Here is a 24222-nt window from a genome sequence, read left to right on the forward strand (position 1 = left end):
TGTTATATGGAAAAGTAGACCAAATACTCGTAAAGAGTTCGCTCTCATGAAGGTCTTTTCACCAGCGGTGGTGTGACCAAGCAATTGCAGAGCTGCACTTTTATATAAGTCAGGTCAGAGCCAGATACACATTGGAGGATAAACATCCCACGGTGGCTGGGCAATTGTTGTGCAATAATGTCAGGTCAAACTAACTTAGGATATTTACAGGTGCGTTTTATTCATGCCGTATATATTAATGCACACATTGTGTAGTAGTATTATTATTATTAAACTCACCTTTAATGACGATGACCATAAACATGATTAAGAGTGTAACTATTAATGAATGTGCGACTGTACGATGTGGACGTAGCGGAGGGGCCCCCCACGGTGAGCGGTGACGCAACGCACGCAGTGGCCCGCGTCACGTGGTTGGCACCTCACGTGCACAGAGCGAGGTAGGCAGAGCCAGAGGGGGGGGGGGGGCGGCATTGCCTAGGCGACGTTGGCATCCTCTACCTGGTCTCTGTTATTTATTTAATGAGCCAGCCCTTGCCACACTGAGGTTATACGAATGAACCTTGCATGCCACAGACAGGGCAGTGAACGGCAGTTGCTGCTAGTGTTTTGGTTGTTTGTAGCTTTTTTTTACCCAGCGATGGCAAGCTCGTACTCCGAGTGCCCATAGAAGGAGGCTGGGTCAAAGATCACGGGCCCTTCATTAATCTCTGCAGCGTTCCCAGTCCATAGGTCACCGTGGAGCAGTGCCGGAACCACCTCTACGTCCCGGAAAATTCCCCCAACCGAAGCTGCACACCACGCAAAAAACAACACCACTTTATTCATGATAACATTGTTTTAGAGTTAGATCGCATAAATTTACATGCGTCGTACACCCACCTCCAATTGCAATCAGGCAATTGCCAGAAGACAGAACGCTTCTGGCAATTGCTTGATGATGCTGGTTGTAATCACCAGCGAAAGGTCGTACTCGTTTGAAAATGTTCTGCGTTTCCTCTCTAACACACCAGAGTGCCGAAGCAATAACATAAATGGCACGTTCTGTTCATGTCCGAAACATTACTAATGGGCTGTGTTGGGTGGATGTGGGTGTACGACGCATTTACACTGACACGATCTAAGCCAAAAAAAACTTTATCATGAATAATATTGGTCGCGAAAGCCTGCGTGTGAAACACCACTTTACCTTTAAAGTCACCTCGAAAACCCACTGCGATCAAATGGGTTTCCCATATGGCTGTGCACATGATGAGCTACACTGCTGCATGTATTAACTCTTTCCTGCTCCGAGATGACTGCAAGTTGCGGGGTGCATCCCGTTCACCGCTGAATCTCGTGTACGTCATCGGAACGTAATAGGAAGTAAATATTAAATAACTTTATTAGTACCGAGGATCCCACAAGGCCGTGCGGGAAGGTGTGTAGCACAGTTTGGTACCAGCTATAATAGAGTGCTATCCTGTCGCTACGGTGCTCTGCGGCGAGTACAATGTCTTTAAAAACAACGGCGCTATGCCTCTCTAAATAAAATTACCGCTGAACCGCTTGCGCGTTCCGAGATTCGGTGATGAACGAGACCCATTCTGAAATGAGCAGTCGTCTCGGAACAGGAAAGGGTTAAGGGCGAGAGTGAAACGGCTTACGAACCTGAAGCCGAGACCAGAGCTCGCGGGTTTCCCGTTCACCGTAGTCCTTCTCTATCATGTCCAGCTGAAGCTGCAGTCGCTGCCGTGAGAAGAACGTCACCCAGTCCTCCTGCCACTCATTCAGCTGGTGGCATAAATATAGTTTTATTACGGACATTTAAAAACATAAGCAAATAATACCTACTTTATTTGGCCAATCCTTGACCTAAAACAGTGATATTCACTCATTTTCGGAGGGGGGCCACTTTCGCGAATAAGACATTATCAGTGTAAGAGCCATCTCACATTTGAAACCATTGGGGGGTTTGACAGCATGATGGGGTGTTTTCACTTGTGTGTATTGTCGGGGACTGCACGTCAGGGGTCACAGTAAAAAGGACACCAGGGACTGCCACCAGCCCGCGGGCCTTGCAATGAAGAACACGGACTTAAGATGTCACCCAGAAACGTTGAATTTTATGTACAAATGGCTGGGTAATTCTTAAGACATAATTCGACACTCATGTTATGTACCGATTATCATGCTGTAGTCTTTGAACATCTCATTTTAGCCACCAATTGATATCCTCATAAAAAATTACAACAGCATTGATCCTAACGATAGGTTCTGCGCTTAATTCCCGCACCTCCGTTTAGCACGGTTGGCTATGTACGGTGGAAAGGAAGTTCAACATACATTCATACAAGTCTGTCAAACCCGGCTGAGTGTAATTGGTAATTAGCGAAAACATAACTGATTATGTGAACACTGGTTATGCAAGATCGATCTCTGAGGGAACTTGAGTGACATCTGGTGATGTCAGTTGTAACTGTGTGCCCTGTTATCAATGGTACAACTGTGTGCAATGGAAGAAAATATATGCATTTTTTTATCAAATATATTTTTTTATAAATTTGTGTACTTATGCAAGATAAAATGTACGCCAATCTAGTTCTTCTTAAAATGTAACCTTAAACCAATGTTACCATCATCAGTGGTTAATAGACTATTACACAAAGGACTCTCATATTTCTACGATGTAATACTAATTAGACTGACAACTGAACAACAGCTGATTTCACCGCTCCATGAAAAAACTAATTTAATCAAGTAAGCATTATTGCCGTTCCTATAAAACTTTGGTCACCCAGGCTGTCCTTCAACAAAAGGGTATATTAAATCTATAATATAGTTTTTTCTGGGTTAGATCGCATAAAAATAAATGAGCCGTTAAACCTACCACCACCTAACAGCCAATTAGTAAGGTTGTCACGTAAACGGAACATGCCAATCCGCTACTTGTACAGCAAACCGAAGTGTTGGAGAGAAAATCCACAACATTTACAATCTGAGTACGACGTTTCGCCAGTAATTACAACTATCATCATTAGGTAGACAGCCAAATTCGTAGAGAAATCCTCCTGTTTCATTCCTTGGAGGGATAGCTGTGATGACGTCACTTGTGAGCCCTTCACGAATTGGAATGTTCTGTTTATGTGACAAACCTTACGAATTGGCTGTGTCGGTGGCGGGTTTAACGACAAATTTATATTTCAACGATCTAACCCAAAAAAAACCCGATATTATGGATGATATTGGCCGCGAAAGCCTACGTGTTAAACGGGTATATTCAAATTTAAATGGGCTACAACCAGTTTCATGACTTTAAAGCGGAGATCACATGTGGGATGTAACCACAGCATATAGCCGTATGAAACCCACATACTCTACATCCTCCTGCCCAGGGACCATACCTGTTGGGAGAAATTCAAGACTGAAATTTGTATCAAAATCTGTAAAGCACATGAGAACCTTAATTTAGCAGTCTCAAACTGACTGGGACCCCTGTCGTGACGGAGCAGCTGAACATTGCACAAAATCATCAACGCATATACAGATATATACCAAGGGTGACCAACTTTCCTGACCCTACCAGCAGCATACCATAATCTTCAGATGGCTGCGGGAGCCACAAGAGATAAAGATTAGCCATACAGAAGTTGACTCGTGTCGACTGGCTGTGGAATTTTGAGTTTAGAAATCTGAGTGCCCTGGGAGTACTCATGGCCTGCCTCCGATACCAGATTGTTCTCACTTCATATAAAGTTAAATTGAAGAGTTACAAATTAGCAGCGCCTCTGCAGAGCCACACTTGAACTGCCCAGGAGCCACATGCAGATGCCGAGCGATGGTCTGGCCAACCATGGTATTTTCTGTACATTATAGACTTGTAAATCTAGCGTATATAAAACATTAGCTGAAAACATTTATTTTAGCATTTACTCTATTGCCCTTTAATGAATGAATAGCAAAACTACATGAACTCTCTCCTAAAGCCTTCTTTTGGCTAGCAGACCTTGACATTTATCTCCTGAACATATTGCGATTATATTCTTGGTTCTTTCGGCAAAGTCACGTAGAAGGGAAATAATACAAATAAAACATAATATAATAAAATTCTCACGACATTTCGGCCACAACGCAAGCAGCCGTCCTCAGGTGAAGAAACAGAGCCGTCGGAAAGACAGCGTCTTAATGAACACTGCCCAGTGTTCACTGCCCAGTGTTCATTAAGACGCTGTCTTTCCGACAGCTCTGTTTCTTCATCTGAGGACGTCTGCTTGCGTTGTGGCCGAAACTTCGTGAACATTTTATTATATAATGTTTTATTTGTATTATTTTATTATTTCCCTTCCACGTGACTTTACCGAAAGAACCAAGAATATGAATCCCTGCAGTCACGAAAGCTTAAAATCGAAAAATATTGCGATTAGCAAAAATATAAAGGGACGCAATGTTGAATGCTCTAAGTCTCCTTTGCAGAAGAGTTTGCCCTGATGGACTTAAATACAGATACTTTAATAGCCATAATTCATATATTACCCAACATAATTCATATTCTGAAAAGTACATTGCACACACATGAACAATACAGTTCCCATCATCACAAAGATGGCTAAAACAAAGAGATGAATGTGATTAGGTGTGGAAAATCATGACTGCTGGCTGGCTAGTTGTGTTCATGTATGAAATAATGACAGAATGTGTCTATCTCATTCACTAGCTCAATCGCTTGATTTTTACGATTAATAAACAGCTGTATGAAATGTGTGTTTGTTTACACACAAATCGCCTGTTTACACATATTCATTAGATCCGATTAGCATGCCTACTCTCAGTGCGAAGGAATGTCAACATAATACATAGTTGACATGATGCTAGGGTTGGATCGGTGGGCCTAGTTTTCCACATGTTTTACATTTTCATGATTCAATACCGATAGTTTTCTCTTCCTTGTGAAGCCTCTCTCCAATCTTCCTGTTGTGAAGGTGCATTTCAGCCAGATGCTGCCCCAACAAGCCTGAGCCCCTGTCAGAGTGTACAACACAATAGACCTGTCAAAGAAAACATTAACTTTATCATGTCAACAAACCCCAAGTAATAATTCATATGCAAACTAAACTACATCATATTTATCCAGGTGGTCTGTGGCCGAGAACCTCGCTTGAAAATACGAATATATCAGTTCACATTCTGGTTTGGGTGACTCAAAACAATATTCTTCTGGGGTTTATACAATGTGTGTTACTTCCTGGGAAGTCAATCCTATGTAGACTCTAAATGAAACCATTTTTTATTTTACCAGAGCTATTTTTCAGAACCGACCTGGCCATAAATGATAGCCTAACGAAGTGGCTTATCACATGGAAATTTATAGCAGCCAAATGCTCAAAATACTCATGTTTCTAAATGTGCAGGGAAAAACTGGAGAAACTGGAGAAAAACCTGCACGACCACGGGGAAAACATGCAAACTTCAAATATACAGCAGGCGTCAAGGTCGGGATCGAACCTACGAAGTTCAATATACCAGGCGAGGTAGTTAACATCTCCTAGCCACCATGGCGCCCCATTCTCTGACTTATCCACCCACCCACCCACTCGTAAAGCCACCCACCCACTCACTCACCCTGCCACGTACTGAATCTCTAAACCAACAACTCAACCACCCACCCACTCACTCACCCTGCCACGTACTGAATCTCTAAACCAACAACTCAACCACCCACCCACTCATCCAACCTCTCACTTACCAAACCAGCCACTCACCAACCCACCAACCCACTCATCCACCTATTCACTTTAAATATTTCAACTACAATTGAATTATTTTAAATTCACCAGGTAAGGCCCACTGAGCTATACAGATCCTTGTCGGAAACGACGTGGCAAACAAATGATAGCTCAAAGAAGTGGCTTATCACGTGGACATTTATAGCAGCCAACGCCTCTAAATGTATATTTCTAAATATGCATGAAAAACTCGCAGGTCCCAGAGAAAAATCCATGCAACCACAGGGAGAACATGCAAACTCCAAATATACAGGCGTCACGATCGGGATCGAACCCACGATGTCCTATGCAAATGGCGAGGGAGTTAACATTCCGCTACCCTGGCGCTCCACTCTGACTCAGCCTCCCACCCACCCACTCAAACACCCAGCCAAGCACTCATGAACCCAATCACCATGGCACCCACTCAATCGCGAAACCCACTCACTCATCAACACACCCAGCCACTAACTTAAGCACTTACTACGAACCCCCCTGCATACCACCCACTCACTAACTCAACGACCCACTTCACTCAACACTCCACTAACCCACCCACTCACCTATTCACGCCCCAAATCACACACTGACCCATCCACCCACTTAATCTATAACTCACGCACTCACCCACCCACCTGCTCACCAGCCACTTATCTACTCACCCACCCACTCATCCTGCCACCTACTCAACCTCTAACCCACCCACGCACCGAACTACCCACCTACCCAATCACCCATCCAATAAACTACAACTAAACTATTTTGTAATTTACCAGGTAAGCCCCACAGAGCTATATAAAAATTTTAGAAGTGATCTGATTACAACTGATACGTGAACGAAGTGGCTGATCACGCTGACATTCATTGCAGCCAAATCTTCTAAACAAATCTTGACTCTAAATGCGGAGGGATAAATCTGGAGGACCGGGAGAAAAATCCACGAGGCCACAGGCAAAACATTAAAACTCATAATATACAGGCAGCAGGGTCAGAATCGAATACACGATTTCCTGTATACTCAGTGAGGTAGTTAATATCTCACCATAGTGGCGCCCCTCTCTCTGACCCACTCACCCAATAACACACTAACTCACCCACTCAACCTCCCACATTAACTTACTCACCCACCAGTCACTCCCCCATTCACCCAACCACCCCCTCACTCACCCAACCACGCACCAACTCACCTACCCACTAACTCACCCACCCATCTTCTCCCGCACTCAGCCAGCCACCCGCTCAATCACGTGCCGACTAACTTACTCACACACTCACCGACCAATACACCCATTCACCCACTCACTTACCCACCCACAATCTCACTACCCAAGCCAACCACTCAGCCCCTCACTCACCCACTTATTCAATCACCCACTACCCCACACACTCACCCAACCACTTGCTCACTTACCCATACGCTAACCCAACCACTCACTCACCGACTCACCCACCCACTAGCTCATCAAAATTAATTCTCAACCACTCACCCAGCCACCCACGCAATCTCATACCCACTAACTCACTCACCTACCCATTTATGCACTCACGCATCCACTTACTCACTCACTCACGCACCCACCAACCAACCCACCTACCCATCTCTTCACTCACTCACCCACCCACACAGTCAATCACTCACCTACATACCTACCCACTAATACTCACCCACTCATCCAACAACGAACTCACCAACCCACCCGCCGACTCACTCACTCAGGTACTAACCCACTCAACTTCTAACCCACACACTAACCACCTAACCACCTACCCACACACTCACTCACTGACTCACCCACACTCACTCACTCACTCATCCACCCACCCAAACATCCACCCACCCACTAATTCACCCACCCACTCACTCCCTCATCCATCCACTCACCTACTCGCCCATCCACTCACTTACTCAATGAGCCACTCACCTTCTCACCCAGTACTTACACATCAACTGACCCTGCCACCCACTCAATTTCTAACCTACCCACTCACCCAACCAGCTGCCCACTCCCTCAGCCACTCACCTACTTACCCACCGCACTTACACATCCACTTACCCTGCAATCCACTCAATTTCTAATCCCCCACTCACCCAACCACCCGCCCACTCATCTACTCACCCATTACCACGGAATTATTCACCCACCCATCAGTCAACCACCCAATAATTCAACCACTCACAAACGAAATCACCTATTAATTAAACCACCCACTACCTCAACCACCCACTAACTTAACCACCGAGCCACTCACCCACTCAGCAAGCCACCCACTACTATATCTCTAACCCAATATCTCACTCACCCACCGCCCACTCACCTACACACGTATGCACTCACTCACACACCGCTCACTCACCTACACATTAAATTATGTTTATTTTACCAGGTGAGGCCCAATGAGCTACATAGCTCGTTTTCAAATCAACCTTCACCACAAATAACCGACCATTAAAATTATAGACTGATCATTTCTTTGTCAGTGGGCAAACGTACAAAATCAGCAGAGGATCAAATACTTTTTTCCCTCACTGTACATTGCGGGGGTCACAAAAATATCTCCAAAATCCTGAATAAACACAAGATCCAGGTCCGATTCAACACAGTACAAAAAATCCGTGATCTGGTTCCATCTGTAAAGGATGTGGTTCCAGACATACAGTACCCGGGCGTTTACAAACTAAAGTGCCTCTGTGGTAGCAGCTACATTGGAGAAACCATACGACATATATCGGACCCCATCCGCGAACATAAAGCAGACTTGAAACACGGTAGGACGAACTCCTCTGCCGTGGCAGATCACTGTTATAATTCAGTGGGCTCACATGACATTGACTTCTCCAAGACAGAGGTTCTTTGCAAGCCAACCGGCTACCATGAGAGATTCGTTCATGAGGCCATCCACATATACAAGCACAGAGACAATTTCAACCGAGAAGATGGATTCTGGCTTAGTAACCATTGGAAAGATGTTTTAAACCATTTCGGTTCTTAATTGATTGTATTTTATGGTGATTTTCAAACCGCAGCCCTTTCGCTGGCACTGCCTCTTAATACTTCTCACACCACGGTCAATGGTATGGTTTACAACAAGCAGTATAATAATTAATAGTATAACATTGTAATGTTTAACATAACTCATAAGGCAATATATAGCATCGTAATTGCATAATGAATATACATCAGTGTGGTATATAGTTGGGTTCATAGAATAAGACAGTGTAATATCACAAGTCTAATAGTTTACAATCTAAAGTATAGGGTAGTGTAAAGTAACGCATTGTATAATTCAAAAGTGGAATTTGTCTATGATATGATGTTATACCATGTAGTTTAGATTGGAAGGTATAATATTGTATTATATAGCAGTCCAGTTTACAGCATAGTCATAAGGCAACTCAGGACACAACAGCGCACCTTGGCTGTTGCACTTGTCCCTTTTCTTGTTTCCTCTCTGCCTGTGTTCCCAGCCCCCTCCCTCCTCCTCTCCGGAGGTGATGCTGGTAACATGCAAATTCATATTTTAACTCCGCCCAAACAGCTTAATAGACGCGGTCCTTGCATGACAGCGTTCATTCAAGCTCTGTCTTCCGGACAGACCTGTCTCTTCGCTTGAAGAAGGCCACTTGTGATGTGGCCAAAACGTCGTGAGAATTTTATTGTCTTATTTTATTTTATTATTTTATTCCCATTCTACGTGACTTTACCGAAAGAACCAAGAAGATGAATCCTTGCAGTCATGAAAGCTTTAAACCGAAATTTACTTTTTATTTCACCAGGCAAGGCCCATTGAGCTATATAGATCCTTTTCAGAATAGACCTGGCTACAAATGATAGATATACGAGTGGCTTATCAAAGATACATTTATTGCAGCCAAATCCTCTAAACGCATGTTGCTTCTAAATGCAGAGGGAAAACCCTGAGGATCTAGAACAAAATCCAGGCGACCACGGGTGAGAACTTACAAACTCCAAATATACAGGCGACAGGGTCGGGATCGAATCCACCATCTCCTGTATACTAGGCAAAATAGTGAACATCTCACCACCTTGGCGCCTCACTCTCTGACTCAACCATCCACTCACTTACACGCTAACTTACCCACTCAACTTCCCATGTTAAATTACCCACCCAGCCGTCACTCACCCATTCACTCACTCACCCAACCCGTCACTCACCCCTCCGCTCACCCACCCACTCACTCATTAACTTGCCCACCTATCTTCTCAACCACTCACCCAGCATCCCACTCAATCTCATACCAAACTAATCTACACACACACACACACCCACACACCCACTCACTGACCCACTCACTTATGCACTTGCCCAACCACCCACTTACTCCCTCATGCACTCACACACCCACCCCATCAATCACCCATCCACTAACTAACACCCACACACTCACCTACTCACCCACTCACCGACCCAGCACTCACCGAGCCACTCAATCGCTAACCAAACCACTCACCCACCCACCTGCCCACTCACTCACCCAGTCACTAACGCACTCACTCAATGTATAACCCACCCACTACCCACCTAACCTCCTTCCCACACACTCATTCACCCAACCACATACCCACCCACACTCACCCATACACTCACCTACTCGCCCAGCTGCTCAATTATTTACCGAGCCACTCACCTAATTACCCAGCCACTCACCTACTCACTCACCCACTTACACATCCACTCACCCTGCCACCCACTCCATTTCTAACCCACACACTCACCCAACCACCTCCCACTCCCTCAGCCACTCACCGACTCACCAAATCACCCACTACCCAAATAACTAATCATCCACCCACCCATCACTCAACCAAACAATAATAAAGCCACCCAATAATTAAACTACCCATTAACTCAACCACCCACTAACTCAACCAGGTTTATTCTACCAGGTTAGGCCCACTGAGCTATAAATATTGTTTTCAGAAGCACCATCGCCAAAAATTATAGCTAAAAAAGTGGCTTATCATGTATACATTTATAGCAACCAACTCCTCTAAATACATGTTTCTAAATGTGGAGGGAAATATACAGGCATTAGGGTCAGGATCGAACCCACAACCTTCTGTATACGAGGCGAGGTAGTTAACATATCGCCACTGTGGCCCCCCACTATATGACTCTCCCACCCACTAACCCATACAGTCACCCACTCACTTAAACACCCACCGTCACATGCATCCAGGCACTGACTCACCCAGCCACTCAGTACCCAAAAACCCACCCAGGCACTCACCCATGCACTTGCCCACTCACCCACCCACCCAATTATCCACACACTAAACTAAATTTTAAAAACATTTTTTTTATTTTACCAGGTCAGGCCCACAGCAAAATAGATATTTTTCAGAAGCCACGTGACCACAAATAACAGTTCAATGAAGTGGCTTTTCACGTAGAAGCTAAATTCTATAAATGCATGTGTCTAAATGCAGCAGGACAACCCGGAGAACTCTGATTAAATGTCACGCGACCACAGGAACAACATGCACACTCCAAATTTCCAGGCGTCAGGGTCGGGATTGAACTCACAACCTCCTGCATAAAATACGAGGAAGTTAACATCTCGCCACAATGTCACTCCACTATCTGACGTAGCCACCCACTCACTCACCCACTCACAACAAACCCACTCAACTCTGACAACTACTCAATCTCTAACCCACCAACCGAAGCACACAACAACCCACCTACCCATTCACCAACCCAGCCAATAAACTAAACTAATTTTATTTTACCAGGTAAGGGTCACAGAGCTATATATTGTACATCGTTTTCAGTAGTGACCTGGTTACAAATGATAGGCCAACGAAGTGGCTTATCACGTAGACATTTATTGCAGCCAAATCCTATAAATGCATGTTGATTTTATATGCGGAGGGAAAACCCGGAGGACATGGAGAAAAATCCATGCGACCAAGGGGAGAACGTGCAAACTCCAAATATACAGGCAGAAGGGTCGAGATCGAAACCACAACCTCCTGTTTTCCAGGTGAAGTGGTTCGCATCTCACCACAATGGCGCTCCATTCTCCAACTCTCCCATCCATGAACCCACACACCCACCCACTCAAATACCAACCCATTAACTCAACAACCCATGAACTCAACCACCTACTAACTCAACCAACCACTTACTCAACCAGCTACTTACTCAACCACCCACAAACTCAACCACCGAGCCACTCACACACTCACCAAGCCACTCTCTCAATCTCTAACTCACACTCATGCATCCAGATACTCACCCATCCACTCATCCACCCACCCACACACCAACCCACTCACCCACGCACCCAGCCAATCATAAAAAAACACTGAACTAAAAAGTTTTTTTTTTCCAGGTAAGGCCCACAGCTATATAAATCTTTATCAGAAGCAATATGCCCACAAATAACAGCTCAATGAAGTGGCTTTTCACGTAGAACGTTATAGCAGCCAAATTCTATAAATGCATGTTTCTAAATACGGAGGGACAACCCGGAGAACCTGGAGAAAATTCCACCCGACCATGGGGAGAAGATGCAAACTCCAAATGTATACAAGCTTTAGGGTTGGGGGGAACCTACGAACTCCAATATACCAGGCGAGGGAGTTAACATCTCGCCACTGTGGCGCCTCATTATCTGACTCACCCACCAACTCAACTACTAAAGCCACCCACACACTCACTCACCCACTCACAAACCCACTCACTCACTAACCCACTGACTCATCAACACACCAAGCCACTCACTCAAGAACTTACCTACACACCCACTCACTCTAAATATACAGACGTCAGGGTCGGGATCGAACCCATGACCTAGTTTATAAAAGACGAGGCAGTTAACATCTCGCCACCATGGCACTCCACTCTCCGACTCAGCCACCTACTCACCCACCCACTCACAAACCCACCCACTGGATCTCAAACACACTCACTCACTCACCAATTTACCCACCAACTCACCCTGACACCCACTCAATCTCCAACTGACCCACCCACGCACTCAAAATCCCACCTACCCACTCAACCATCCAATAAACTTAAACTAAACAATTTTTATTTTATTTTACCAGGTAAGGCCCACAGAGGTATATCAAGTGACCTGGTTACAAATAATAGGTCGACGAAGTGGCTTATCACGTAAACATTTATTGTATTCAAATCCTTTAAACGCATGTTGATTTGAAATGCGGAGGGAAAACCCGGCTATTTTAATGCACACAATGGACCGGAAGGACAAGCGCAAAGGGTTCGCATAATGCGCATGCATAATGTACGTTGACTCATTAATCTCCCCCCCCCCTCCCCACTTTGCATCAAGAGCGCCAAAGTGTGGTCACCACATCTATGCCTCTTTATAAGGAACGAAACAGACTAACTTCTCCACAAATCTGGCTGTCGCCTGATGAAGCTAGTTGTAATTACTGGCGAAACGTTGTACTCAGATTGTAAATGTTATGGCTTGACTCTCCAACACACCGGTGTGCTGTACTAGTGATAAATTGGCATGTTCTGATTACGTGACAACCCTTACTAGTTGGCTGTGTCGGGTGGTGGTGGGTTTTAATGACACATTTATATATTTACGCGATCTAACCCAAAAAAACCCTCTATTATGGATAATATTGGTCGCGAAAGCCTACGTGTAAAACAAACCCCAAGGAATAAAAAAAATCGACGCGACCACGGAAGAAGATGAAAACTCCAAATATACAGGCTTCAGGGTCGGGATCTAATTGATTACATCCTGTATTCTGGGCGAGGGAGTTAACATCTCGCCACTGCAGCGCCTCATTATCCGACTCACCCACCCGCTCAACTACTAAAGCCACCCACACACTCACTCACCCACTCACAAACCCACTCACCCTGCCACCCACCCACTCATACAAATCGGGCATCAATACCGTTGCTTTGTATGATCTGTGAAACGCAGAATATTGCAGATAAAATCGGACATTTTGAGCTTGCTGCCGGATCGATTGAGTGGAATCAATACAATTAGTCTCGATTCACGATCAACAAAGACCATATATAGGAAAATCTCTGATCGGTGATTTTGATTGCATCATATTGCAGCGCCGCTTTGATGATGTTATAAAGCACTTGCCCCAACAGTCTGTTAAAGGCTACACGGGGGATCTTTGTGTGCGAGTAGCTCACAGATCCTTGAGAGATCTGGACACTGTCCGATCATCAGCGTGCTCCTCCGGCAGGCGAGGCTGAGTTGGCTGTTGTCTGTGCATTAAGAGGTGTTAAATATCCCACGTAGAGGAGTCTGCTTACAGGACAAATAAGAGGTTCTTCACGTACCGTGCCCCGTGTCACCTGAACGTTAAATGGGGCCCCGGTAATTTAGTGTCCACCGCTGATCATCTTTCACCATCACCACTCATCCATTAAGGCCAATGCGACAAGGCCATAGATAGACGGCGCGTTATAACGGAGGGGGGGGGACCAGGAGAAACGTCGTACTACGTGACATCACAACACACTGCACACAACCGTAGTGGCAGATTAGGGTGCGCATCGTTAACGAATATGTGGTTTAAGTGGTTGAGAGTAGATGTGCAGGCACGCCATGGGCTGGAGTGGAGGTGGACTGATGCGGTACGGGAGGATGTGGAGCTGAGTGGGCTTTGCCGACGACTGGTACCAGCGGTGTCGGGATCGGCCTCTGCGAGGGAGGCTCGTGAAGGATGCTTCTACTGGGTAGTTGGAGACAGTTGCCCTCCACCAACAACGGAGGAGTGACGCTCACAACGAGCGGAACACCGGATGATAAATATACAGCAATTTGGCACAGTACAGGGAACAGGTGGTGCATCTGCCAGTCATCTCAGTCAGCCAACCCATGGCACCTGGGTCTGTTCCAGGACCTCCGGTCAGCGAGCCTTCGACACTTCACGTGGCTTCAAAGTGCACCGGGCCTGGCACAGGCGCCGTGGTGACGTCACTGTCACTTATTGGCGAATGGCGACGGTCGATAACGCGGCGGTGGTTGTGAGAAATGCCATTTTGGGGGGGGGGGGCGCCAAACCTGACCAGCTGTAAACCTCACGTCGCCTCGCAGCCACACAGTGGCAACAGGGAGTTCTGGATGGGTGCAAGGGGCTGGTAATCCCCCTCCACCTTCAACTAAATAACCACACACGCGAGCCCTTGGGTCTCTCTGTGAGTCGATGGATCTGTGTGGCGAGTCTATGGGTCTCTGTGAGAGTCCGTGGGTCTCTGTGTGGTGAGTTTATGTGTCTCTGTTTTATGAGTCTATAGGGCTCTGTGTGAGTCTGTTTGATTCGGTGGTTCTCTGTGTGATGAGTCTATGCGTTTTTGTATGACTCTATGGGTCTCTATGTGTTGATTCTATGGGTCTGTTTGGTGAGTCTATGGGTCTCTCTCTGAGTCTATGGGTCTCTGTGGGGTGAGTCTATGCGTCTCTGTGGGGTGAGTCTATGCGTCTCTGTCTGATGTGTCTATGGGTCTCTGTGGTGAGTCTATGGGTCTCTGTGGTGAGTCTATGGGTCTCTGTGTGAGTATGGGTACGATTGAGTCTATGGGTATCTGTCTGGTGAGTCTATGTCTCTGTTTGGTGAGTCTATAGGGCTCTGTGCGAGTCTGTGGATCTGTTTGAGTCGGTGGTTCTCTGTCTGATGACTCTATAGGTCTCTGTGGTGAGTCTATGGTGAGTCTATGGTTCTCTGTGCAAGTCTGAGGGTATGTGCGTGGTGAGTGTATAGGTCTATGTGTGATGACTCTATGGGTCTCTATGTGATGGATATCTGTGGTGCACATATCCTGGCACAAGCGCCGTGGTGTCGTCACCACCACTAAGTGGAGAATGCTCCTACCCCTGCTCCTGCTTGTTCTTGTGCTCGGGAAGGAGAGAGAAAACTAGACTAAGGTCCACTGAGCTAAACATCTCTTCTTCAGAAGCGACTTGGCACCAATGATAGCTCTACGAAGTGGCTCATCATCACAGTCACTAAAGTTTTAAGTCAAAACTTTAAACGAATGTTTCTAAATGTGGAGGGAAAAACCGGAGGACCCGGAGAAAAAGTCCACACGACCACGGGGAGAGACAGAGACACGCAAACTCCAAATATACAGCAGGCATCAGGGTCGGGGTCGAACCCACAACCTCCTGTACACCAGGCGAGGTAGTTAGGGTGGAAAGCAGAGACAGCGAGAGGGAGGAGAATTAGTCAAACTCACACTCAGTATTACTAACCATGATACACTCACCATGATACTCACCATCATACTCACGCATTCACCATCATACTTACACACAAGCCCACACACATCAACAGTCGCCATTCACCACTACGTGGCGGTGATGTCCCCACAATAACTCAGGTGCCAAGGTTTGACGGCTGTGCCAGGCTAAGTGCAGGAGGAGACCACGGGCCAGACTCAGGTGCCATGGGTTGACTGCTCTGCCTGGCTAGGTACAAGAGGGCTAGACCCTGGTGCCATGGGTTAACTCGTGTGCCACCACCTGCACAACCACCACAATAACAACCACACAACAATAACCACGACCAACAACTGCAACCACAACTATAATTTAACCACAACTATAATTCCCATCAGCCACACGGCCCTCTGGGAGTGCCTCTCAACAGCAGCAGCAGGGCCGAGCTCTGCTTGAAGCAGCGCCGTGAACTCAGCAGAACGTGACGGCTGTGGGCCAGGCGCCTCCTGTCTCCCGCCGCCGCCGCCGCCACTGCTGATGTGGACACACCGCGCGAGGTTCTCCCCTTCAGGCTGAGTCGACGCTTCAGAAGCTGTCGCTAGCCACTGACGGTGGCCGTGAGCGGGAATCCAAATCAGCCGCTCGCCACCCACAATCCACAGCGCGCGCCGCCTCCACTCGGCCCCGGCCTAAGCGGAAGTAGCAGCGGGGGAGGGGGGCGGGGCATGGGGTGAGGGGGGGGGTCGCGAAGGGGAGGGGGGTGGGGCATGGGGGGTGAGGGGGCGGATCGCGAGGGGGGGCATGGGGGGTTGTGAGGGGGCATGGGGGGTTGCGAATGTGGAGGGGCGGGGGGGGGAAGGGGGGTCACGAGGAGGGGCAGGGGGGGTAGCGAGGGGGAGGGAAATGGCGGACAATGGGGCGTGGTCGCAAGGGGGGTCAGGGGGGGAGGAGCTCAGGTGTGAGGGGGAGGAGCTCATGGCTTTGACGTCACGGGGGGCGTGGTTACCTTGGACCACCCCCGCGTCTCGCGCCACGTGCTTCCCACTGGCAGTTTGGCCGTTAGAGAAGCGCGGACAGACCCCAGAGCAGGAGTGGAACCGAGCTGTGGGTGAGTGGTGGCGGTGGTGGTGTGAGTCTCTCTGTGCGAGTCTGTGTGTGTGTGAGACTTTCTATATAAGTCTGTGTGTGTGACTCTCTGTGTGTGTGTTAGTCTCTCTGTGTGAGTCTGTGTGTGTGTGAGTCTCTCTGTGTGAGTCTGTGTGTGAGCCTCTGTGTGTGTGTGACTCTGTGTGAGTCTGTGTGTGTGTGTGACTCTCAGTATGTGTGTGAGTCTCTGTATGTGTGTGAGTCTCTGTGTGAGTCTGTGTGTGTGTGTGAGTCTCTCTGTATGAGTCTGTGTGTGTGTGTGACTCTCTGTATGTGTGTGAGTCTCTGTCTAAGTCTCTGTATGTGTGTGAGTCTGTGTGTGTGTGTGAGACTCTGTGTGTGTGTCTGTGTGTGTGTGTGAGTCTCTGTGTGAGTCTGTGTGTGGAACGGTCGTGGAGCTGACAGCGTGCCGCGCTATGAACCCGGCGACCCCGAGTTGGATTCCCTCTAAAGGCCAACAGCAGTAACGATTATCTGAACCTGTGCTGGGCCTCCCCTAGGTTGACTCAACCTCGAATGAGTACCTGGTGTGGTGTGTAAAGATCGCCACTGGGGAGACAAAGGCGGCCAGGCGTGGTGCTGGCAATCCAACACCCTCGTGTGTCGTGCCGGCCTTCATACGTACTGCTGGCTAACAGCACTTGCCCCTACAACCTGTTAAGTCTCTACGGGGATCTTTGTCTTTGGTGTCCCATACTGGCAGGGGGAGGAGTGGTGGTGTTAATGTTGGTGGTATTAGTGGTGGTGGTGCTCGTGATGGTGGTGGTGTTAGTTGTGTTAGTGATGGTGGTGTTAGTGATTGTGGTTGTTAGTAGTGGTGATAGTGGTGGTGTTACTGGTGTTAGTGATGGTGGTGTTGGTGTTGGTGGTATTAGTGATGGTTAGGTAAGTGAGGTGGTCGAATGCCATTTTGGTCCCCATCTTTAAGAAGGGAGACCGCACAGACTGTAACAACTACGGGGGCATCTCACTCCTCAGTGTGCCAGGAAAGGTCCTGGCAAGGATTATTCAACACTGCCTTACCAGGCATGCTGAGGAGAGGCTTGCGGAGCCCCAATGTGGTTTCAGGAAAGGGTGGTCCTGCACAGATGCCATATTTTCTGTCCGTTTGCTAAAGCAGAGGTGTAGGGAATTCCAACAAGACCTACATCTCTGCTTTATTGACCTGGTAAACGCCTATGACACCATCAGTAGGCCTGGGCTCTGGGTTCTTCGTGCTTTCGGAGTCCCTGACCCGCTGCTCACGATCTTTAAGGACCTTCATTATTGTGAGTGGACCCGGGTAAAACTACATTGCCGGGAGTCGGAGCCATTCCCTGTTCACCTTGGGGTGCGACAGTGATGTCCTCTGGCTCCAACATTATTTAACATCTATTTCGACCACGTAGTTCGTGAAGCCTTCAGTAGCTGTACCGGAGGAATTTCCATCTGGTACAGATACAGTGGGAGGCTGATCAATGCCCGGATGCCGTCAAGGGATGGCTCCCTATTGGTCAACCACGTTATGTATGCCGATGACCTGATAATTGCGGCTCACTCAGAGGAGGAGTTGGAGGCGCTGCTGCTAAAACTGGAGTGTGCCACTAAGAGGTGGGGCCTTACCATCAGCCCCACCAAAACGAAGCACCTGCCTGGGTATTTTGTACCATCGGGCACTCCACCCCCACAACTCCCAATCGGTGATGGGGCAGTTGTGGAGAGAGTGGAAAGTTTCCCATACCTGGGCAGTGTGCTCATGACCGTCTCCGGTTTAACAGCAGAGGTCTCACTCCGAATCAGTCGAGCGGCATTATCTTTTCAGCAGTTGCGTAACGCTGTGTGGAAGCTACCTGGTCTGTCGCTCCACACGAAGCTTCGAGTCTTCTCAGCCACAGTCATTCCCTCCCTTCTCTACGCTTGTGAAACGTGGACCCCCCTAATGGAACATCTTTGCCGGTTAGAAACGTTGAGGCTGGCCTGCCTCCGATCAATCCTGGGTTTAACCAGGCTGGATTGTGTGAGGAGCTCACAAATCCTCGAAAGATCTGGACAAAGCCCCATCAGTGAGCTCCTCCGGCAGGCAAGGCTGCGTTGGCTGGGCCATGTAGCCCGCATGCCCAATCACCGCATGCCCAAGCAGCTTTTATTTGGCCGGATCGAGGGGGCTGAATGGACGCAGCACGGGCTAGAGAAGAGATGGAGTGATGTGGTACAGCAGGATGTGGAGCTGAGTGGACATGCCGATAACTGGTACCAGCTGTGTCAAGATTGGCCTCTGTGGAAGAGGCTCGTGAAGGACGCTACTGGGCAGTTGGAGGCAGTCGCCCTCCAACAACAACGGAGAGCGCAGGAGCGACGCTCACAACAACGGGCAGAGCGCCGGATGGCTAAAGCACAGCAAGTTGGCACAGTAAGGGGCACAGGTGGTGCATCAGCCAGTCATCTCAGTCAGTCGACCTGTGGCACCTGGGTCTGCCCCGTGACCTCCTGCCAGCGGGCGGGCGTTCGACACTTCACGTGGCCTCAAGGTGCACATGGCCTGGCACAAGCGTCGTGGTGACATCACCGCCACTTAGTGGCGATTGGCGATTGTTGTTGTTGGTGTTAGTGATGGTGGAATTTTTGTTGCTGGTGTTAGTCGTGGTGGTGTTAGTGATGGTGGTATTATTGGTGCTGGTAGTGGTGTTCGTGGTGGTCTTAGTGGTGGTGTTAGTGTTGGTGGTATTATTGGTGGTTGTGTTAGTAGTGGTGTTAGTGATGGTGTTAGTGGGGTAGTGTAGCGGTTAGCGCGCTGCGCTAAGAACCTGGCGACCTGGGTTTGATTCCCGCTCACAGCCAACATTGGTGACGATGATCTGAACTGGTCCTGGGCCTCACCCTAGATCGACTCAGCCTTAAATGAGTACCTGGTGCTAGGTGCAAACATTGCCACTGGGGAGACAAAGGCGGCCGGGCGTGGTGTTGGCCACCCACCCCTTCGTGTGCCGTGCCGGCCTTCATAGGTGCTCGCGGACAGCACTTGCCCCAACAGTCTGTTAAGGCTATACGGGGGATCTTTGTCTTTGTTCGTGGTGTTAATTGTGGTGTTAGTAGTGGTGTTCGTAGTAGTGGTGTTCGTAGTGGTGGTGTTCGTAGTGGTGGTGTTCGTAGTGGTGGTGTTGGTGGTGTTAGGAGTAGTGTTAGTAGTGGTGTCCGAACAGAGGAGCAACGCTCACGACAACAACCTTTGAGCCGGGCATCTAAAATGCAACAAGTTGGCACAGTCATCTCAGTCAGACCTGTGACCGCCTGTCACTGAGCCTTCGGCACTTCACGTGGTCTCAAAGTGCACCTGGCCTGGCACAGGCGCCGTGGTCACATCACCGCTACTTAGTGGCGAATGGCAGTTGTTGTTTTTTGTGTTTTTCGTATTGTGGGTGACTGGTGAGGATGTGAGTCCGTGCTGATGATGAGAGTCCGCATTGTGACGTGACGTGCATTTAGACGTGGGTGTGTCATGCCCCTTCAACTCTGCGTGTCCCTCACCTCTGTCTCCCGCTCTCCACGCAGAGACCCAGACCGCGCGAGAGACACCGTGAGCTCTGAGCACCCTCGACTGCAAGTTGCTACTATGGAGGTACATGTGGCTCCTCGACAAAAAAATTTATATTTTTCACGGATAGACCCCGTCAAACGCTAGAAATTGGCGGGGATGTCTCTCTTGTGGGTCACGGGGCTGTTAGGGTCGCACAGAAATCCCTCGGAATGGGAAAACGGGTCATTTTCGTGTTGCCACATTGCATACGAACGGCATGAAACTTCCAGAGGCATTTGAAGCAGAAATGCATGTGCACTCAAAAACTTTCATATTTTTCACGGATAGACCCCGTCAAACGCTAGAAATTGGCGGGGATGTCTCTCTTGTGGGTCACGGGGCTGTTAGGGTCGCACAGAAATCCCTCGGAATGAGTAACGGGTCATTTTCGTGTTGCCACATTGCATACGAACGGCATGAAACTTCCAGAGGCATTTGCAGCAGAAATGCATGTGCACTCAAAAAATGTAATATTTTCACGGATAGACCCCGTCAAACGCTAGAAATTGGCGGGGATGTCTCTCTTGTGGGTCACGGGGCTGTTAGGGTCGCACAGAAATCCCTCGGAATGGGAAAACGGGTCATTTTCGTGTTGCCACATTGCATACGAACGGCATGAAACTTCCAGAGGCATTTGCAGCAGAAATGCATGTGCACTCAAAAACTTTCATATTTTTCACGGATAGACCCCGTCAAACGCTAGAAATTGGCGGGGATGTCTCTCTTGTGGGTCACGGGGCTGTTAGGGTCGCACAAAAATCCCTCGGAATGGGAAAACGGGTCATTTTCGTGTTGCCCCATTGCATACGAACGGCATGAAACTTCCAGAGGCATTTGCAGCAGAAATGCATGTGCACGCAAAAAATTTAATATTTTTCACGTATAGACCCCGTCAAACGCTAGAAATTGGCGGGGATGTCTCTCTTGTGGGTCACGGGGCTGTTAGGGTCGCACAGAAATCCCTCGGAATGGGAAAACGGGTCATTTTCGTGTTGCCACATTGCATACGAACGGCATGAAACTTCCAGCGGCATTTGCAGCAGAAATGCATGTGCACTCAAAAAATTGAATATTTTTCACGGATAGACCCCGTCAAACGCTAGAAATTGGCGGGGATGTCTCTCTTGTGGGTCACGGGGCTGTTAGGGTCGCACAGAAATCCCTCGGAATGGGAAAACGGGTCATTTTCGTGTTGCCACATTGCATACGAACGGCATGAAACTTCCAGAGGCATTTGCAGCAGAAATGCATGTGCACTAAAAAACTTTAATATTTTTCACGGATAGACCCCGTCAAATGCTAGAAATTGGCGGGGATGTCTCTCTTGTGGGTCACGGGGCTGTTAGGGTCGCACAGAAATCCCTCGGAATGGGAAAACGGGTCATTTTCGTGTTGCCACATTGCATACGAACGGCATGAAACTTCCAGAGGCATTTGCAGCAGAAATGCATGTGCACTAAAAAAAAAATATTTTTCACGGATAGACCCCGTCAAACGCTAGAAGTTGGCGGGGATGTCTCTCTTGTGGGTCACGGGGCTGTTAGGGTCGCACAGAAATCCCTTGGTCCACCTGATTCCTGCATACAGGCAGAAACTAAAACTCTGTAAACCTGCTGTGAGGACATCTAAACAGTGGACCAGTGAGGCTGTGGAAGATTTGCGGGCGTGCTTAGACTGTACTGACTGGGATATGTTCACGACTGCTACCAATAGTCTGGATGAACTCACAGAGGCTGTGACGTCCTACATCAGCATCTGTGAGGACTGCTGTATCCGAACACGTACCAGGGTGAACTTTAACAACAAGCCCTGGTTCTCAGCAAAGCTCAAAAGGTTGAGGTTGGAGAAGGAGGAAGCGTTTAGGAATGGAGATAGAGACAGATTCAAGAAGTCGAAGAACATGTTTAGCAAAGTGGTGAGAGAGGATAAACGACTGTACTCAGAGAGACTAAAACACCAGTTCTCTACTAACGACGCTGCTTCTGTCTGGAGAGGGCTCAGGCAGATCACCAACTACAAACCCAGAGCCCCCCACACCACTAACGACTCCCGCCTAGCCAACGACCTGAACGAGTTCTACCGTAGATTTGAAAGACAATTGGACTGTCCTGAACCACCCCTTCCCACCCAAGAGGCCCCATCCCCCACCCATACTACAGAAACGACTCTCTCCTTTCAGGAGGGAGACGTTAAATAGACTTTTCAAGAGGCAGAATCCACGCAAAGCAGCCGGGCCGGACTCCCTCAGGCACTGCGCTGACCAACTGTCTCCAGTGTTCACCAACATCTTTAACACCTCCCTGGAGACATGCCATGTACCAGCCTGTCTCAAGTCCTCCACCATCATCCCTGTGCCCAAAAAGCTAAGGCCAACAGGGCTAAATGATTACAGACCAGTCGCCCTTACATCTGTGGTAATGAAGTCTTTTGAGCGCCTGGTCCTGGCACACCTCAAAGCCATCACAGACCCTCTCCTGGACCCCCTTCAGTTTGCCTACAGAGCCAACAGGTCTGTGGACGACGCAGTTAACATGGCCCTCCACTTCACCCTACAGCATCTGGACGCCCCAGCATCCTACGCCAGGATCCTGTTTGTGGACTTCAGCTTTGCCTTCAACACCATCATCTCTGCCCTGCTTCAGGACAAGCTCTTCCAGCTGAACGTGCCCTACTCCACCTGCAGGTGGATCACAGAGTTCGTGTCTGACAGGAAGCAGTGCGTTAAGCTGGGAACAGAAGTCTCTGACTCCAGGTCCATCAGCACCGGAACTCCTCAGGGCTGCGTCCTTTCCCCACTGCTTTTCTCCCTGTAAACCAACAGCTGCACCTCCAATCATCTGTCCGTCAAACTCTTGAAGTTTGTCGGACGACACCACCCTCATTGGGCTGATCTCTGGTGGGGATGAGTCTGACTATAGGTGGGAAGCTGACAACCTGGTGACCTGGTGTAGCCAGAACAACTTAGAGCTAAATGCTCTAAAGACAGTTGAGATGGTTGTGGACTTCAGGAAGAATACAGCCCCACTCACCCCCATCACCCTGTTAGACTCCCCAGTCAAAATTGTAGAGTCCTTCCGCTTCCTGGGCACTATTCTCTCCCGGGACCTCAAGTGGGAACTGAACATCAGCTCCCTCACCAAGAGAGCTCAACAGATGATGCACTTTCTACAGCAGCTGAAGAAATTCAACCTGCCAAAGACAATGATGGTGCAATTCTATACAGCGAGCATTGACTCCATCCTCACCTCCTCCATAACCGTCTGGTACGCTGCTGCCACTGCCAAGGACAAGAGCAGACTGCAGCGTATCATCCACACTGCTGAGAAGGTAATTGCCTGCAATCTACCAACCCTCGAGGACCTGCACACGACAAGGACCATGAGGCGAGCGAGGAAGATTGTGGCCGATTCCTCCCACCCTGGACACTTTCTGTTTCAGCTACTCCCCTCCGGCAGAAGGCTTCGGTCCATCAGGACCAAAACCTCACGCCATAAAGACAGTTTCTTCCCATCTGCTGCTGGCCTGTTAAACAAGGCCAAGGGCTTACACTGATTTTAACATTTTATCTACATAATGACACCTTG

At 48.3% G+C, this 24222-nt stretch overlaps 1 long non-coding RNA gene across 1 annotated transcript; it reads right to left on the bottom strand.

The window, feature by feature from the left end:
• Nucleotides 1-256: 256 nt before the first annotated feature.
• Nucleotides 257-4995, bottom strand: LOC142908210 (uncharacterized). Its single transcript, XR_012931634.1, has 3 exons — nucleotides 4907-4995; nucleotides 1651-1773; nucleotides 257-791 (listed from the first exon to the last, which is right to left on the bottom strand). It is a non-coding gene; the product is annotated as an uncharacterized LOC142908210 (long non-coding RNA).
• Between the last annotated feature and the right edge of the window lie 19227 nt (nucleotides 4996-24222).

The sequence above is a fragment of the Petromyzon marinus genome (genome assembly GCF_048934315.1).
Source record: "Petromyzon marinus isolate PM22_M1 ecotype Great Lakes invasive population chromosome 76 unlocalized genomic scaffold, UKy_Petmar_22M1.pri1.0 chr76_unloc.3, whole genome shotgun sequence".
In the NCBI taxonomy this organism is placed as follows: domain Eukaryota; kingdom Metazoa; phylum Chordata; class Hyperoartia; order Petromyzontiformes; family Petromyzontidae; genus Petromyzon; species Petromyzon marinus.